The sequence below is a fragment of the Protopterus annectens genome, chromosome 7.part0 (genome assembly GCF_019279795.1).
Source record: "Protopterus annectens isolate FY-2018-M chromosome 7.part0, PAN1.0, whole genome shotgun sequence".
Taxonomy (NCBI): Eukaryota; Metazoa; Chordata; order Ceratodontiformes; family Protopteridae; genus Protopterus; species Protopterus annectens.
The window spans coordinates 1,465,092,856-1,465,109,382 of NC_056739.1; the positions used below are offsets into that span (position 1 = coordinate 1,465,092,856).

At 38.3% G+C, this 16,527-nt stretch overlaps 1 protein-coding gene across 1 annotated transcript in view; it reads left to right on the forward strand.

Moving 5' to 3' along the window:
• Window positions 1-16,527, forward strand: part of ITPR1 (inositol 1,4,5-trisphosphate receptor type 1) — a 2,510,606-nt gene that overhangs the window by 1,432,830 nt on the left and 1,061,249 nt on the right. The window lies entirely within an intron of this gene.

Consider the following 16,527-nt stretch of genomic DNA (forward strand, 5'->3'; position numbering starts at 1 on the left):
AAAAGTCGACCAGTTCAAGAGGCAGGATCTGCCCTTGACAAAGCCGAATTGGGTAGGATCCAGTGTCTGTAGGTCCCCAATGTCTTTGTTCGAGTTCCATTATGATCCTCTCCATAACTTTGCAGACCAGGCTCGTCAAGCTTATGGGGCGGTAATTTCCAGGGTCCGTAGAAGCACCTCCTTTGTGGAGTGGACCACTGTTGCTGTACACCATTCTTTGGGTACGTATCCTGTAGTAAGGCTAAGATTAAACAGCAGCCTTATGTGCGGGTTTAGTTCCTCTTGGAGTTCATGTAGCACGCAACCCAGGATGCCATCTGGTCCCATTGATGCTGTGTTTTTAGCTTTGGAGAGGGTGGCTCTCACCTGGGCATCTGAGATGTCAGGGAGGCTACACTCTGCTGGGATAGATATTTCTCCTTTTGGGAGAAATTTGCACTGAACCTGTCTGCCAGTATGTTGGCAATGTCTGTGGGTTCAGTGTATTTTTTGTCATTTTGGACTAACTCTGAGCATATCTGGGAGTTTCCACCCAGGTTTCTAACATAACTAAAGAAGGCCTTGTGATTGTCTTTAGTGTCTTTTGTGATTTTTCTCTCGAAGTTGGCCTTGGATGATTTTATGAGTGATTGTAGTTTTTTGCTAGTACTGATCAGAGATGCCTTCCCTTTTGGGGATTTTGCTCTGTCATGTAGTAGCTTCCTCCTCCTGTTGTAAAGCTTGTTTATGGCTGGGGTCCACCAGACAGGACGCCTGCCTTTGGGGGAATGGGTCTTGGTTTTATTTGGGATTGCATTCTTGAAGGTGTCCGTAGAAAACGTTTATAAAGGATTCAGCGGTGTGGGCTGTGGTTTTCACTGACCCAGGGGCCTTGAAGGATACAACTTCAGTCTTAAGAAGTGTGAAGTCAGCTTTTGAGAAATTCTTCACTGTGGTCTTTTATGCTGGGGGTGGGGGTGGGATGTGGATTTCCAGTGAGATTAATTTATGGTCTGATCTCACCAATGAGGGGTATACTTCTGGTGTGGAGCATTGTGTCCCCATGTTTGTGATGATCAGGTCTAGTATATTATCTCCTCTTGTGGGAGTGGTGACTAGTTGTTTCATCGCATTTGAGTTTATGAATTCTAGGAACCTTTGGTCTAGGGTGTTGTGGCTTGAGTAATGCTCCCATTCTATGTTTGGGTAGTTGAAGTCCCCCGATATGATGGTATTTGGAGAGACATTCATACTCTCCAGTGTCTTCAGGAAGGCTGAGTGGGGTTCCTGAGTTTGAGAGGGTGGTCTGTAGCATGCTACAAAAACTGTAGGGCAGTTTTGCCTATGGTTAGTTGCACCTGGATGGTCTCCGATGCTTCGTGTGTTGCCACTAACTTGGAGGTGTGGGTATCTTTGAATATGGATACTCCCCCTCCTTTTGTGGTTCGGTCCAAGTTTTGAGGCCGAAAAGCATGATATGAGGTATAACCTGGTAGTACAGGGGTGCTCTCAGGAGCCTTGAACCAGGTTTCAGTCACTGCACAGACATCGATGTTCTCCATACTGAGGAGGGCTTCGAGAGCGTGCATCTTGAGGTTTAGACTTCTGGCGTTGAGCAGCATTACCCTTAGTTTTTTTCCACTTGTGTTTTCTAGGGAGGTGGGTTTGTCTTTTGAGCCTTGCCTAAAAAAGGCACTATGGGGGTGGCAAGAGCCTTGGCCAATATCCGGAAGCCCAGGGGTGACAGGTGCAAGCCGTCCCTTGCGAAGCAGCGTGGCTTGTCAAGCATGTCATCCCAAGCCGACAGACATTGAATCCCCTTAGAATGACACCAGTAATTGAGCCAATTGTTAAAGCTGATCATTTTGTTTTTGTACTGTGGCATCATTCTTGGTGAGGGTAGGATGCTGGTCAGGGTCATACCGGCCTGGGCTACATAATCAAAGAGCTCCTCTGTCTCTTTTCATGTAGTCCAGGGAGGTACGTCTCAGGTCATTCACACCGGCATGAACAATGACTGAGTCATATTTGTACTTGATTTGGAGTGACCTGAGTGCTTGTGTTATGTGGTGGATTCTAGTGCCCGACAGGCAGCTTACTGTAATCTTTTCCTTGTTCAGTCTGGTGAGCGGGACGTCAGCGTGTCTGACTGGAGTCACCTATTACAAGTGTATCAGGCATGTTGTTTGGCCTTAAGGGCTGTGACTGTTTGGCACACTGACTTTGTGAACTATGTGTTGCATGTGCTGTGTTTTGAGGTAGTGGTTGCTTGGACGTCTGCTTTGGAGGCCTCTGTTGCTTTCGTAGATTTTTAATTAGAGCCTCCGAGTATGGTTTTGTGTGTTTGTGTTTGGTTTGCAGTTGATAGGTCTATGTGAGACTGGGTTTGTGGTGAGTGTGGTTCCCTTCTCCTCCTGACTGGTTCCTACTCTAGAACACTATTCTGTATGTATTGTTCCCACAAGTTCCATTTATTTCTGTGTAATTGCTACTTACCATTTCTAAAGATCCCACCTTCCATTTCTTCTATATACTCAGCATTACTCAGTACCTCAGTTGGTTGGTTTTGATTTCGATTTCCATTTTCTAGCAGTTGCTTTTGTGGCCTCCAGTGGCATTTAATGTAGTATTAAGGCATTGCTGTATCTAAGCTGTTCACATATTATATCTCCGCTCAAAAGAATTATTTCTTTAGTTAACTATTTGCTCCTAAACATTTCTGACAAAGCCCTCTGTGGATTTTTAAAATCTGAAGACACTCCATATCCCTCCACCCTAGTGTTTGTTTACCTCTGTCTCTCATCGCTTCTGCAGCAATTGCTGTATACTGGAAGAATCATTCTGTGAAGTCTGCTGTGTAAAAATAACTATGCAAATGCTTCATGAAAAATCCTAAACCCTCTGGACTTTGTTGCAAATTTGGGAGCCATGCAGATGTCCTCACATTGTTTCTTTGCAAATTCCTTCCATTTACTTTTTCCCACTCTTTTTAACCTCCTGTTATTCTTGTAGTTTTCATGCAAAGTTTTATAAGTCCTAACAATTATCCTTTGTGTAACAGCAGCTTCTGTTCTAGTTGTTTCTTTCGGCCTTTCCCGGTTAGGGGTCGCCACAGCGGAACTCTGGTCCGCTAATGATTGGCAGTTGATTTTTACGTGCTGAGTTGCCGGCCCTGACGCACAACCTTCAATGAAGGTACTCCCATTCACGCATGTCTCCACACAGAAGACGCACTAGCTGAGAATCGAACGGGACAACATCTTGCTGTGAGGTGACAACGTGACTACCCTGAACTAAAAAAAAAAAAAAAAACTCTGGTAGAGTTTTTTTTTTTTAACTTAACCATTCCCCTATCCCTTTCTCTTTGCTTGTACACTGTTGTCAATCCCTGGTAGGGATAATTAATCTTTAAGTTGCAGTCCAGATGTATTGGTCCCATTGCTAATTTCCTCAATATAATTCCACCCCCCTCTTGCCTTTTTTTCTATCCCTTTCTTCATCTCTCTCTCTAAAATTTCCCTTTTCCATTCCTTTGTTGGTTTAGTTCTTAGATTACCTTCTGATACTTGTATATTCTGTATAGTGATTCTTAAGGACCTGCATCAAATCTTACTTGTCATTTCACAAACCCCTTTCTTTCTCATTTCATCATCCATTTCCACTTCGATTTAGAACTTTCTGCTTGGGTATATGAGCCTTAACTGTGTAGCTCCAAAGTATCCACTCAAATCCGGTAATCTAATACTGTCACCACATATTTCTTCTAGTATACCAGTACTCCACCACCCACACTTTTAGACAAAACCACCTAGATAATTATCACTTTTCTACCTCCTTACTTCCACAAAAATACCATTTGTTCCTAGAGACTTCCTTATTGCTTTATATACCACTGTTTATCTAATCTCTTCATATCATAGCTATTTTTATTGAGCCCCATTTTTATTAAATTTATCCACCATGGCATAATTTAACCTTCCATAAGTATGTGTTTGTACCTTTTCTTGGTTTCCACATTCGTCTGCTTTATACAAAATTTTGATTTGTTAGTCAGAAGGGTACGTTGGGTTTACACTCCCAATCTGACCATGAGAAGGCAGACAAGACCTTGTATTACTGAAGATGGTCATACAAGCAGAAAGAGCTGCAAAAGTGTGGTAGAAGGGAAAAATATTAAAACTGGGGACACCAGAGTGTGGAAAATTATTTTTCTATCCAGACCAGGCAGAAGCTTATCCCAGAAGTCAGGTGATGTCAAGAGCCAGGTGGGAAATCATGTTGCTATATCCAGCTGTCTTGGATTTTATGGTGACTCAAACTGTTTGGATACAGAACAGGCCAAGAAGGAAATATTTCAGCCAACAAAGAGTGAGCCAGCATGTGATTTAACAATATCAAAACCCATAGCGAATTTGTCAGTGAAACCTTTTCCAGAATTCTAAAGGAAAATGATTGACAGGGGAAAAAGTCCAGGAGACCACTAGAAAGAATAGGCATACCATGGACTTGAGCTAGAGGCCTGTGTTGGAAGGTTGAGTTGATGAGAGAGAAAAAAACAGCAATCTGAAATTAGTAAATAAATGCAAGAGTTCTAAAACATAATTCCCATTATGAGTAGTTTAGGCAGGAGACCTAAACTTCTGAAGTGTCTAAAAATACTGAAGTTTTGACTGTGTTAATTAGGCAGGAGAAATCTAAAGCATTATTCCCCCATTGCCGTTAATGTTTAGAAGGACAATGAAGGGACTGAATCTGTAGCTGTAGTTAAGCTTTTTTGTTTTTAGAATACTTGCATAATTTTCTTAATGTTGTATTGTAAACTAGTTCTGTATAGGAGGCAGAGATATTTTAAATGTGGGAGGGAGGCATTATTAGTGACTACTATTAGTGTTAGTGATATTGAAGTAAAGTAGTACAATTTCTTAAATGTAAGTGATCCAGACTTCATGCTGTAATATGACAAATGATTGATATATAAGCAATGTGATCTTGGTCTCCTGAGTGGCTGTAAACTTATTGATGTGTAAAATAGTTTTCTCTTTTATACAGGTGGAAGTCTAAAATTAGTTTACTCTACAGGCAGTATGTTATTAATCTACATTTGTTACTAGGAAATTGTGGGCAAAAAAAAAAAAATTCAATGGAGCCCCAGAGAAGAAAGTTCCAAGTTTACCAAATATAGCAAAAGTAATTTGTACAAAGGAGTAGTCCAGATATATTCAGTTTAGCTAGGAGATCTTGGAGACTAGAACAAGAACATGCATGCTTCTATCTACTTAACTGAATAAACTACTTGAAGCTTCAAGAAAACATCTTAATTCTTCCCACAGGGAGGCATCAGAGAACGGAGCGTCTGTGAGATCTGCTAGCTAAAGTGATTTTATCTGGAATAATCCTTTATACTGCTTCCTGTTAGTCCTGTCACCCTCTGTGTCACAGGTAGAATGCCAGACCTGACTCAAGCTTTTTGGATTACCTCGGTTTTAAGTACAACAAAAGTGACGACAGCAATGCTTACATTCTTTGTATAAATCAAGTGCATTAAGCTAAAACGGTGATATAAATACATATAAGGCAGAATATGCAAGTACAATGTAGCTTCAAACTAAAAGCAAAACAAGGGGAGTTTTTAAGCAAGCAGACTAGAAAATGTCAAACATGAAAATGCTAGTTTCTAGCATATCTATCATCCCCTATTTTTCAGCTGAAGACCATGAATAAAACAGAAAAAAAACAGGTGAAAGCAGTCAGTCATGAGAAGACTGATTGGTGTATTTTGATCTCTGCTGGAGTTATGTCTTGCATTTGTAAACTAGTATCCGAGGGTTTTTCCCCCATCAGCGAGTGCTTTCAGTTGGAGACTGTGCAAAGATGCAAGCTGTTAATCAGGAAAGTACTTATGTGTTCTGAATCATTAATATGATGAGCATAATTAGCATTCGAAGAGGAGATGGTGATCAAATCTGTGAAAATGAAGTTGAAACTGTGGAAACTGACTACTTTTGCAAGTACTTGTATCCTGATAAACCTTTTTTTAAACACCGTTGTTAAATTATCACCTAAGTCAAAGACAAACGTATTAAACACATTAACATTTTTGCGTTTACATGCATTATAAATCTCATACATTTTCTTTTTTTTATAAACAGCATCAGTCCAACACTGCAGAAATTGTTGAATCCACCTTCCCTTAAACCTCACTCCTCCTCCTACTGAATGACCTGTATGTATTGTTCCACAGTTTACATTTATTTCCTATGTAATTTGCTAGTTTCCTTCTTCCAGTTCTTTTGTCTGTTTTAGTGTATCAAATACAGTTGGTTTCGACTTTGACTTTCATTTTCTAGTAACTGCTTTTTTAGCAGCCAGCGGTATTAAACTTAAGGCCTTAAGGTATTTGCGTATAACCGCATCCAGATTTTGCAGGTGGCATACTTTGTTTTCTGCCAAACTGTGCGTTAGTGAAAGAAGAGTGGTGTAAACTTACACAGTATTGGGTCACATTCTTTGGCACATACGAGGAGGAATAATTGCAGGTTAGAGCCCTTGTCTGAAGTAGACACTTGACTGCTGCTTTGCAGTTATCTGTAATGTTAAGATTCATCACAGTCACAACGTTCTGAGCAACAGAAGTGGCACCTTTCAAACTCTGTTAATTTTTTTCCTATTCATTATATGTATGTATTATATTTATTTATTTGTTTTCCTATGTAGGGGAATCATTCACCATTAACAGCAGCACGTGTAGTTCCTGCTGTAAGGGCCATTTCTGAGTACACAACTTCAGAGATACACAAACAAGTATGCGTGTGAAGCAGGATAATGTTTATCACCTTGCCCCACAAGTAGCGCTGCGGCGAAAGCCTGTGCCCCGTTAGTTACTAGTATTTATTTGCATTATTGAAACTGTTGTGGGGTCAGTGTTCGGCATACTTCATTTGCTCTATGAACTTTCAGTCCCAATCTGACTACTAATCATTTAACAAAATGTTCCCCATAAAAATAACGGTCATTCTTCACCACACTGAGAAGCAGCAGGCATCGTGCTCGCGTTATTCAAGACCTGACATCAGTAAAGGACGCTACCCCCAAACAGGAATTTGACCTTTATGCCTCTTCCTAAACCATTAATAATATCAGAGAGTATTACTTAACACTTTGCACAACCGTTTTAAAGTTGAGACATAGTTTGAGTCAAACATGATGAATTATTGCAGTTGCAAATGTGGTTGCAATAATACACAAGTACCGGCCTTAACTATGTCTAGACAATTCAGATTCTGTGTCACAGCTCAGAAAATATTAGTGTGGTAGTCATTTGCTAACCCAATATTTAACAGTGTTCTGTAGGGAATTTTTAAAATCTGCCAACCCATAACACTCCCAAAACCACATTCCCAGTTACCTATTTCTTCCCCATCACACCTCCCATATTTGCTAGTTAGTGTAGGAAAAAATTCTATGAAGTCTAGGGTATAAAATATCTGTGCAGACACACCTAAGCATTGATATGAAACCTGAATTTGGTTGCATACTAGTTAAGAGCAGTACATGTCTTCTCATTGTAAATTGCTTTTCTAGTCTCTCTTCCCAATCTTTTCTAAGCTACTCTGATTTCTATAGTTATGATGCAATACTTCATTTACCCAACTAATTATCACTTTAACAGTAGCTTTTCTTCTAGATTTGACTAAACACCCCACCCAGAGCAGGTATTTTGCTTAAGATTCCGCTATCCCTTTTTCTTTGCCTAAACTCTGAGATCAGACTCTGGTAGGGAAGGAAGGCAGTCTGTACCTGCAGTTCAAATGAAGTCTTGACCTCATATTGCTTTTCTGGTCAGGATAAAGCAGACTAACATTCATCTGTTCAGTTCAAGCAGCTTTATTACACACAAAACTCATCAGAAATGAGGTTTTGTAACTTGAACTTTAACTTATAAACAGCCTGTGACTACTGCACTCATGCATGTTAACACTCTGGCTGTTCTCTCAAAATGGCCCTGCTGCCTGCACGTGCTCAGCATTTATATGCATGTACCTACATCTGTTAATACTCCTTAAAGGTACATACACGCTCTGATCTACACGTCATTCCACTCAGGTTTCTCTCATTTGCTCCCAGTGCCTTGGTTCCTTTGCCAGTCTTCTCCAGAAAATTTTAGCCCCTCTTGTTTGTTTTCTGTACCCCCTACTTGCAGTCATCACTATTGGTAAAAATCTTCTTTCTCCATTCTCATGTTGGGTTAGTGCTTAGAATACTTTGTATTATCAATTTTTACTTTATGAATAAATATCATCCGTATGGTAGTGGTGGTTCTTAAGGATCTCTATTCAGAATACCACACTTTTTAATTCTTTAACTTTTCCTCTCAATTTTGTTTCCATTTTGAATTATAACCTCCTAGTGTTGTGTGTGAGCCTTAACTGTGTAGCTCTAAAATATCTTTTCAAATCAAGTAATCTTAAATCACTGTGTTTTGGAAGGATCAACTTATTCCACTTAACCCTTGTTACCCCCCCCCCCCTCCAGATAAATTGCTTCTAATCTGTTTCCCCACAACTTCTCATCTGGTTAATTAAAAAAAGAAGCCTGCCCCATAAATAAAATTAAAAAGTAATAAAAACGTTCAAAGCTTGTTTATGGATATAGTAAGCTACAAGAACTTCCAGTTTCTCAGTTTTTGTATTATCTTTTGTTTAGTCTTTTCCCAGAAATCCTTAACAGAAGCCTTTTTAATTAATACTCCTAAATACTTCATCTTATTGTGTCCTCATAAATGTGAACATCTCTGAATCCATTCATGTGTGGGTGCATAATTTATGGCTAAAGGCTTTATTTTATCTTCATTAATTTTATATCCTGAAAAAACGTGATACTGTCTCAAAATGTTCCACAACACAGCAGTGTCCTTTTTTGGACTTATCAGGTACCAAATAAAGCTAACAAATGCAACTTTTCTTGATTACCTTATCAGCTATGTTCTTGCATTTGTTGAGTCCCTTAATTTCTTTTCCAGTGGCTATAAATATAAAGCAAATAAAGGGAAAAGAGGACACCCCTGCCTGATTCCTTTGCTCAAACACAGTTTATCAGAGAGAACCTCCACTTTAATTCTCTCCTCTGATTGTTCATATATTGTCCTAATTAACCTTGTTGCATCAGAGAATGCAGGTGCTTCCATTACTGTACTCATAAAATCCCAGCTTACTCTGTTAAATGGTTTCTCTGCATCAAGACCCACCAGCAGCAATATTTTTTTACATTCTACTTCTGTCTAGATCATCATTGTTCTGTTAATGTCAAATGTTTGCCTACCCACTACAAAACCACACTGATCCGTATGACAGGTTGGATTAGTAATTTTCTAACATGGCTGCTACACACACCATGGAATGTAAATTGCTTCTCGGCGATTAACAAAAAGCAGAGTACTGAATTAAGAAATATTGAGTACAAATAGTGTTACAGGTGATGCACTAGGAAAGAAATGAGCATCTGAATTTGGCAAAGAAAAGCTTTCAGAGTTAACGTTAAGCATAATGTCATGGTCAAAGGAAAAGAATAGAATTGATTGCGATAGTTTCCGTAGTAATAGATGAGGAAAACAATGGTAGATTTGTGGTAATGTAAGGTTGGAGGCTGGCATAATGGTTAAGGTGTTTACCTTACAGACACAAGGTGCAAGGTTTCATTCTCACATGGGGTAACTGGCTAGGCTTAAAATGGCCCACAAGGGCAGTTATCCTCGTCCTAATCTATGAACCTATAATAAGGTGTTATTGACAGGCAAGGCGAGATTATACTGGCATATACTACCTTCTGCCTAAATCTAATATTAAGGAAATATTTATGGACACTGACTGTAATCTATTTTACAATATTGAGGATATATCGGGGGGTGGACCTTGAAGGGGAAAATATAAAGTTAGGTAGATTTCTGAAGAATGAGTATGTTTGGAATGGAAATTGTGAATTCAGTAGCAGGAAGCCTGATAGAATTTGTGATATTCCCAAGGTACTATTACTTGGATAAACCGGACTGAAGTTGTATCTCTCAGGAGCATGGATATTTAATTGAAAGCTTTGAAACTTATCCAGTAACTTTTTCAGATCATGCACCAATAAAAACAAAGGTAAAATGTTGGATAATGAAGTAAAAATGAGAGAATGGTGTTTTCTAATTGCTTGTGTGTTGAATTTACTTAATGGTTACAGGAAGTTCAGAGTTAAGAAATATAGAAATTTCTTCACAAGGGATAACCGGCATGTTGGATAAAATGGAGTTTAAAAGTGTGTCCGAAATAGATATGGGAAGGAAGTAAGTAATTGCTTAGTGGGGTTAATAAAGGTTAATGTATTACAGAAGGGAAATCTTGTTGAACAAGAGAAGGAGCAATTGCTGAGTACTTAAGAAAAATAAACTAATTCGATAGCATGCATGCACTTAGAAAGGTTGCTGTTAAGCAAGTAGTATTTGATAACTTCAGGGCACAAAACTTTTTTAGCACAATGACTTGAGCAACAGAAAGAAGAAAGGGTTATTGCATAACTTGGTCTATGACTACATAAAATGAGAGTGCCTAGAGAAGAATTAGAGAAAGTTCAGACATTTTATGAACATTATCTATAAAATGGAATAGGCAAGCAACAAAGCCGCAAATATTTGTGAAACAACTATTCTAATGTTAGAGAAAGTGACGTTTGATAACTAATAGCGAAGATGAGAAGGGATGAGAGAAAAATGTTGCATAATCAGTCGACAGGAACAACTGGTGTTCTGTGGAAGTTTGGAAAGAAGTAAGGTAAAGATCTGGAATGGTTTTCTTATTATTTTAAAAGGGAGGGACAGTACTGTATAGCTTCATATCAACCGCTTTCACTTGTAAATTATCAGTGTCATACTAGTTGAGAATTTAAAAGGTTCTGCCAAAATTGATCAGCATTCAGTGTGACTTTGTGTAGGGAAGCAAATATTTGACTCTTAATAGTAGAATATAATTCAGAGGGAAGCAGAGTTTTCAAAAAAAAAAGCTTCTGTTTGCCTTCATGCAGCAAAAGCATTCAGCAGTCAACTGGAATTTTGAGTAGGGCAATGGTAACATTTATGTACTTTGAAAGAATAGGGTTAATAAGAATTTATGAACGGTCAGAGGCAAAAATTAAGGTAGGAGGGTTTGTCTTCATTTGCTGTGTTTGAACAAAGGAACCAGGCAGGGATGTCTTCTTTCGTGTTTGGGGACTTCTAAAAATTCAAGAATATAACTGGTATGGTAATCAAGTTTATTTGCAGATGTTTTGTACATGATAAATCCAAAAAAGGGACATATTGGTGCTGTGGAACGGACTGTTTCAAGTATTTTCAAGATACAAAATGAAGATAAAACAAAGACTATAGTGGTAAACTGCCCACATGTGACATTTCAGCATTACCATATTTATGGAGATATAAGATGAGGTAATTTAGGTGTATGGAATGAGAGAGTCTGTTACGGTAAGTAATGATGTGGGATTATACTAAGTACAATACAAAGAGAAGCTGAAAGCTTTTGATTATAAATATGGATAGCATGATGGTAGCAGTGAAAGTGTTTAGGCCCTAACCTTTATGTACAGATCAGGGATATTTGTGTCAAACAGATGTAGAGGTGGATGGTGACTTAATATTGATCTGAAGGAATTTATTTGGGAGGGCAGCAGTTGAGAAAAGTTGATTCTTATTGAATAAGGTGGTTTAAGTTTATCTGATTTCAAGGGATATTTGAGCTATTGCAGCAAAGGCTCGTATATATCTCAAGCAGAAGATTCCAAGTGAAAAGAAATTATTAAATTGTGGGGACATGAAATAAGAAATTAGAAATGTTGGCAGATTTAAAAGAAAATCCCCACAAGATACTTGGCTAGAAATGTGGTAGCAAATGGTTGTAATTTAGAAATGTGTATTGCATTGCTTGAAAATAGTAGACCGCTTTCATTTTCTTATGTATTTTTAAGTGTACCAATCTCAGTTTAATAAAGGCATAAAAATGCTAAAGTAGCTTATTTTATTTTATTAGTTACATCCAAAGGAAAGTGGCTATCAAATGTGGAGGAAAGGTTTTGGAGCTTCTAGCAGTGCAGTCAGCAAAAAAAGAAAAAAAAAAGGTGGTCTTAATACTGGTCCAAAAATCAGTCAGCTGGTAGAAATAGAGCAGGTGCTCAAAAAGTCTGTTACCTGTAGTACAAATCAAGAGATTAAATGAAATATTTATTGGGAAACTTGTATAGGCCCTGCTTGGTTGACTCCACTTTGCTGAGGACATTTTTATAAGCCATGAGTAAGAGTTTCACAGCCAGCAATGATCACTTTATTAGGAGATTACAATTTTGGACTCTATCCCAAGGGCTTAGAATACCTGAACATCATAGCAATGTGTTAAAGGCCTTGTAGGAAATGAGGATTATGGCCTTGCTGGTGATTGCTGGGCAGTTAATCCCACAGATAAAGATTATATCTGTGTAGTAACTGATAGTAGGGTAGCAGAATGTTTTTTTAGTAATGCAGCTAACTTCTCAAACCTATGGTTTATAGAACATGAGTAAAACCCCTTATCGGAACATAAACTGCTTTGTGTGGGGATAGGGGACCTAGATCATTTTATGCACAGACTGTAGAGTCTAATAATTCCATTTAGAAGGGCTTGACCTGCTTTATGGCTTTTTGTAACTTTTTGTTATGAAAATATTGTTCAGCCCCAGAGAATCCAGAAGAAACATGCAGTTATCCTGGGTGGTGGTGGGGTCAATTTAAGGAGGAGCATCGACACTACTGTTCAGCTATGGGGAGGGGGGGATGACTAAGCAGCATGGCAAGATAAATTTTGCTTTGTCAAAGGTGAAAATCAGATGAATGGAAAGGAATTGTGGGAAAGTTGGATGTAGTGATAATGCTAAAGTTTAAAAATGGTGTCACTTAGAGAATGTAAGACCATGCAGTTTGACAGTATTTTCGGTAAAATTGATAAATGGAAACCATTTTACTTCGTTGAGAGCATATACCCCCCTCAAGATACTTTTGTTTAAATGAAAAGGAAGGAAAAAGGAAATGGAAGTCATTACTTTCTAAAATGAACGAGGTGTGCAATGCAATACATTATCAACAATATATATAAAGTACAAAAAAGATGTACTAAACTCAGATTGTGGTGTGAAGGAGGAAAGATTAAGCTTTTTGCATTTAATCTTCCATGAATCCATGGAGAAGAACTAGACAAATGAAATAAGCCTATCACACTAGAAGAAATAATGTAGACTGTTGGATATCTACCTAAAGGTGGTCCCCCATCCAGGATGGTCTCAGTAAATTCCTGTCAGCACTAATGGTATTCCTGTGGAAGTTTGGAAGCTAGGAGGGGAAAAACTTAACATCTGGAAGGTTTTTAGCAGTATTTTAAAAGGAGGAGCACCAACATCTTGAAGAAAGTGGTGTTGGCTGTAATACCTAGACAGGGAAAATACCCATCAGATCCAGCATCATTTCAATCCTAAACCAATATTATAGTGCATCTATAATGGCTAAAATGTCAAAGGTGATCTCAAAATTGATAGACATGGATTAGCGTGGTTTTGTGGAGGGGAGACGAACATTTGACATTAACAGAACATTGGTGATCCAGAGGGAAGCTGAATGTAAGAAAATAACACTGTTGGTGGGTCTTGATGCAGCGAAAGCATTTGAGAGTAAGCTGGGTTCATGAGCAGGGCAATGGAGGCATTTGCATTTCTTGATAAAATTATAAAGTTGATTAGGAGGGATATACAAGGGATATGAGGTGAAAAAGTGGGGTGGGTTCCTCTCTGATAATTTCTGTTTAAGCAGAGGAAACCGGCAGAGGTGTCCTCTTTCCCCTTTATTTCCACTATATTTAGAACCATTGGAAAAGAAAATAAGAGACTCAGAAATTAAAGGTTATAATTGGTATAGTAGTCAAGAAAAACTGGCTGTTTTTACAGATATTGTATACCTGAGAAAACCAGAGAAGGACACTTCAGTGTTGTGGAATATTTTGAGGCAGGTTCAGATCTTTTCAGGCTACAAAATTATTGAAGCCAATATAAAGGCAATGGCTGTAAATCGTATACCCACACACAACTTGGTTCAGCAATATCCATATTTATGGAGACATGATAAAAAGGAAATACTTGGAGGAGTATGGATTAAAAAGGATTCTGGTGTGGCAGCTAATCATATGTAGGAATAGACTAAGCAAAAGATAATACAAAAACTGAGAAATTGTAAGCTGTGTTACATGGATAGCAAGATACAAGCAGCTAAAATGTTTAGTCCCTTTAATTTTATACACAGGTCAGGCATATTTTTATCAACCAGAGGAGAAGTTGTAGATAGCAATTAATAAAGAGCTGAAGGATTTTATGTGGGAGGGGAAAGATAAGAGTCAAGGGGGGATTATGCTGATTCATCGAATTGAACAAGGCAGTTTTGGATTACTGACTTGAAAGGGTATTTCAGCGCTACATAGTTAAGGCTGCTATACATAGCACACGCAAGAGACCTGTAATTCAAAGTGGAAAGTGATGATGAAATGGGGGGGTGCTGAAGAAACAAGGAGAGACTGGGATTTTGGATGCAGATCCTTAAGGAAAATAACAATAACCATGCAGAATATTATGTTCATAAAGCAGCAGAAAGTATTCTAAAAACTAAGCCAACATGGAAATGGAGAAAGGAGATTCTGCTGATAGGGATGACTGCAATTAGGGATACAGATAGTAGGCAAGAGGGGACTGGAATTTATTGGAGAAAACTGGTAAAAAAAAAAACAAGGTATTGGGAGCAAATAGAGAGGGAAAGGTAATATTTATTTAATTTAACATTTGTTTACCAGGAAAGTCCGACTTGGAACAGAGCCAATTTTCAAAGGTAGCCTTGGGGAAAAACACTCCTAATACAAGTCTTTGTAATGTGGGAGGAAACCGGAGCACCCAGAGGAAAGACTCAGGCAGGACATGCAGACTCTGCACAGAAGGCACCCCGGCCGAGAATCGAACTGGGGAACCTCTTGCTGTCACTTGATAATGCAGCCCACTGCACTACTGCCTAATAGAGTAGGAAAAGGTCAAGAATTTGTTTGGACTGCAGGATAGAGATCGCCGTCCCTATCAAGAATTGAGATCAGAGTATAGGAAAAGATAAAGAAATATGGGGATCCTAAGTGAAAGATCATCATTGGTATAGTTTTTAGTAGAATTTAGAACAGAAGTTGCTATTAAAAAAAGAATAATTAGTAGAGCATGCAAAATATTGCATGATGACTGTAAGAATCAGGAGGTGGTAAGAAAGGATTGGGAAGTGAGATTGGATAAGCAATTCACAAAGAAACAATGGGGGCGAGTATATTTATGTCTCCCAAATATGCAACAAAGTCTAGAAGATTTAGAAACTTTGCTTGTAAGTGTTTACATAGGTATTTCTATATCCCAAGCAGACTCCAAAGAATCTTTTCTTAGCAAATGTTGGAGGTGTGTTGTAGAAGAAAGAGGTAACTAGGAACCTATTTTCTGGGAGTGTAATGACTTGGCAGACTTTAAAGATTCCCTGCAGCTATTACAAAGATACTGGGTAATATGTACATGTGTGTGTGTGTGTGTGTATATATGTGTGTGTGTGTGTGTGTATATGTATATATGTATATATATATATATATATATATATATATATATATATATTTAAAATATAAAAAATACACACACAGACATCATTGTGGCTCTGTAAATGCAGTTCCACATCAGATTCCTTGTTTCCTGCAGCCAATTTAGAGTGCCTTAAGGTCTTTTTCTTAAGGTCTTTTTCTAAGTAGTTGGTGGGTGGGGGGGCTCTCTTGGTGAATGGATACTTGGATCCTTCTGGTGTTTCTAGCAAGGAGCATTTGAGGTATGTAGATGTAGGGCTTTGGGTGAGTGGAAGCTAGGAGAGTATGATCAGATGGCAGGGGGATGAACTTAAAAATAAAATTAAATTAGTCATCTGTTGCCTTCCTCTTGAGAACCTGAAGCTTTTAAGTATCTGTTCAGACATTTTGAAAATTATTTATAAAAACTAAAGGTATGAAGATAGTGTCCTGCCTGAAGCCTAACAGAAGTGTTACTGAGGTCCAGCTTGAGATACGACTGAAAGGAGGGCTGTCAGTTAAACTGAAATATTTAACGCATGGAAAGCTAATTGACATGAGTATACTTTTGGTTTCCCCTTGTGTTCTGCATGAATTTTTCTATTCTATCACGCTTTTTGCTCAAATGTTTTTCTTCTGATTGCATTTATTAGATATTCACAGCATACTTATAAAGTGCAATATGGTCTTGGTATGTTCAGATTTTTTTATTAAATTGTTTGCATTTTCTGTAATGGACAGTATTTAAACTGCTTGTAGTTGGGAGGTAAGAGTTATTGTAGTTTGCATAAGGCAAAGTATGTATTACTAACTTGGGTGTCATTTGAAATAAGTACGTTCTTTTGCTAAACTGATTTTAACGTAGGTATACAACTTTTCT